This window comes from Silene latifolia, chromosome 9 (genome assembly GCF_048544455.1).
Source record: "Silene latifolia isolate original U9 population chromosome 9, ASM4854445v1, whole genome shotgun sequence".
In the NCBI taxonomy this organism is placed as follows: domain Eukaryota; kingdom Viridiplantae; phylum Streptophyta; class Magnoliopsida; order Caryophyllales; family Caryophyllaceae; genus Silene; species Silene latifolia.
The window spans coordinates 150436072-150439936 of NC_133534.1; positions in this window are offsets into that span (position 1 = coordinate 150436072).

Here is a 3865-nt window from a genome sequence, read left to right on the forward strand (position 1 = left end):
TTGAACCCACATCATTTTCCAACCCATTTGCACTCGTGGTTCATCAAACCCGAGACACCCATTCCAACCACATCAGCAGCCATAGCCCTTGGCCTTAGCACCACAAAACAAACCTTCAGAATGATGGTTTACCTTGCTAACCTATTTTTACCAAGCTCCACATCCCAAAAGATCTAAGCCTTTTACACCTAACCCCAGACACGGGATTTAACGGTACCTTACAGGCTAGAATGGGATATGACATGATACCATAGGTGAAACCTTCGAGTGTGTACACACAATCAAAATGCCATGTTTATGCACCTTGATCGAACTACGTCGGATTTGATTTCGCTCCACGCGAATACGTAGGCAGTCCTTCAGAATAAAGGATTCAATCCACTCATCAACCAAGTTGTCATCTTGTCGGTTTCTTACGGGTCTTAACCAAGTCTAAATGAAGCCACCTTTGTTTGAGTTGGTCTTAGTACTCGATGTAGGCTAGGATGAGGATATAGGTTCGGATGAATAGTATCGAGTCTCAGAATGAGCTTTATCTAACGGTTTAGGCAAAGATGTTGAGTCACATAGATGTGGGTTTGTGTTGGGAACAGAAAATATGAAAAACCCGCTGAAAAGAAAGAAGGCGTGGAAGAAAAAATAGTAAAAGCCCGCTGAAAAGAAAGAAGGCGGTGGCAAGAAATGATGAAACTCGCTGAAAAGAAAGGAGGCGAGGAGAAGAGTGACAGAATGTTCCCGACAAAAGTCATGTGTGATGTCTAAGTGTTCTCATAAAATCAGTCTGTGTTTAGTGTCTGGGCGAAGCCAATGTTTTTGCTCCGTGGGTTTAATCCACCTTGTCAATGCCAAGTGATCTTGATTCCCATGTGCCCTTGGGAGCACGCCCATACCATACGATATCTCCGTCCCAAGTTCGACTACCTTGTGATTCCCATTTGCCATCTTTGGCGCCGGAACGGCCGATTTATATTTCTACCCCCAACAAGTCAATAATTGAATTAAAACCCGTGCACACTTAGGGTTTTATTTTCCTTTTTTGTTTTACGGTAGCGGGCTACGCCCACGTTTATTTACGGGTCATACAGAGTGTCTGAGTCGTATTTCCTGCTCACCCGTCAAGGTTCGATTTCAAAATGCCAAATTTTTCAGAATTCCGAAATTTCAAAAACTTTTTGCATCAAATTTTGGGTCGACGACCCAACATCCAAGGGATTCATGTCAAATTCAAAATTTGGGGCGATGGCCCAATTATTCAAAATTTTCAACATGTTCAAATTTCGGGTCGATGACCCAGTCTTTCAAACTCAAATTTCGGGTCGATGACCCAACATTCTAAATGATGACAAATTCGAAATTCGGGTTGATGACCCAATCATTCAACATTTTCAAATTCAATTTTCGGGTCGATGACCCAATCATTCAAAATTTTCAAATTCAATTTTCGGGTCGATGACCCAATTATTCAAAATTTTCAAATTCAATTTTCGGGTCGATGACCCAATCTTTCAAATGATCTAATTTCAAGATCGATGATCCAAATGTGCTTATGTGATGATTATTGCTAGTACATTTTCTATGTTTCAAATATAGCAGGATATGCTTCAACTGGGGGCTCTAAAGTCTTCGACTTTAGAGCCATTGCAAACTGGGGGCTTTGAAGCCGTTGGCTTCAGAGACCATTATCAAGATGTAAAGGATGATATCCACCAAGAATTCAATTCAATACAAGAGTATGAAATGGAAGAATTCCGTAGCTGAAAGCAAATGATGAGAGTGGCGGCAACCTCCTCGGAAAGTCCCATCCCATTCGGACAAGCGCCAGCAGATGATAAATTTTGGGCAAATGTCAACAGATGATGAATTTTGGACAAATGCCAGTAGATGATAAACTTTGGGCATGTGTCGGCGATTGCTGCCGAACTACGACGCGGTTTGATTCCGTCAGAAACGGATACGTAGGCGCCTAAGGATAAGGCTCAATCCACCATATATGCAATTTATGGGTCGACGACCAATGACGATAATTTGACACAACGAAGCGAGAGTCAATCCCAACGAAGTTTCGGTATGGTCTCTTCTTATGGTCAAGGCGAGCTTATATACGCAAGTCTAATGGACTATAAACGACCCGAAGAATCCTCGGGTCGAGAGGGACTGGGGTATACTTTGACTTTCGCTATGTCCAAGCCTCGGTAAAAGTGGGGCTCAGAGATACCCGTATCCGTCGATATTGGAATTTATAGAGAACCCGACAAACACCCGATGATGATAGGACACATGTATTCTTTAGTTGTCATTGTCATTATTTGGAGCTCGTTTTACGATGTAGAATGGGCGTCGTCGATGAAGTATTTTTTTAATTTAAATGATATTTAAATTAATGTTTTTTAAGTGAGTTCATTTTATTAATTTAAATGATATTTAAATTATGGCTTTTTTTAGGTGAATTCAATTTATTTTAATTTAATTTGAATTTTATTTTCCCAAGTTTATTTTATTGAAAATAAAATAAATATTCGATTTGAAAAATCATTTTATGAATATATTTGATTTGAAAAGTCATTTATTTTAATGGGTTAATTGATTTGAAAAATCGATTTTTAAAAGCGAAGAAAACTCGTTTTTAAACATGTTTTTTTGAGCTCGTTTTAGCTCGGTTTTTGAGCCCGTTTCCTTTACGAATTGGCACGAATCTCGAGTACACTAACCCACCTAAGCCTCTACCCATCCACCCTTGTTCGAACCCCATATCCATGGCCCAAATTCTCGTCCCAAATCCCCCACAAACAGCCCGCAACAAACCGAGCAGCCCCCTGTTTTGGCAGCTCATTCTCGAGCCCAAAACCCGCTCCAAACACTACCAAGACCCGTACCCATTAACCCTAACCCATACCCTAGTATCCTACCCATATTATCCTAGCTTAATCACCAAGAAAACCCCTCTCAAACCCTCCCAAAACCGGCTGGACAGCAGCCATACGGGATGAAGCCCGATTGCCTCTCCCTCCCTTTTAACCTACTTTAACTCCTTATAAATACCATCCCTTCACCATACATTCATTCCTCTAAGTTCTATATACATCCTACCTTCACTCACAAGCTTTAAACCTCAGAAACAAACCCTAAACATCCTTCAAAAACCCTAAACCAAACCGACACACAAACTGAAACTGTTTGTGTGTCCTCTTCGAAAACTCACTCGTTCCTCCATCAAACCTCCATAAAAACTCGAGTTTCTTGTTCCTAATTAACCACATAACATCCATCTACACATTAGACAAAGATTTACGAGCCAAATTGCCCTTGAGAGTACACGAAATCCCTCGAAAAACAGAGTGAAATAACACTCTGTTTTCGCGGTTTATTCTTGTCTGTCCAGTTCTGTTTGTGCTCGTTTTTCGTGCCCAATAACCCAAAACGAGCAGGGGTTGCTTTAAGATCCCTGTTCTCCTCTCTTTCTAGTTTCCAAAACATCTTTTAAATCGAATTTTCGTCGTGAAACGAGGGAGATATCATCGTTTGAAAATCGCTGTCCAGAAAGTTTCCAAAACGCGTGTTTGCTTTGTTTCTTCGTCGACGACGGCCTCTCGAGATAAAATCTACCATCGATTACGACCCAAGACGGTGTCAACGATACATGTAGGTTGAGGGTGCATCAAATCCTCCTCTTTCTCCCTTTTATTTCGTTTTTTTATGTTTGTTTTTTATAGTTTGTTTTTATTCGTTTATCGTTTTTGTTTATCGATTGTTTAATTAACTATGAAACTAGTTTAGTCCGAGTATGAGTTAAAGTACCACCATGAACACCCGAGTTGACTTGAGATGGGAAAATAAACCGCTACTTCAGTCGGTCGTACACCCCCGT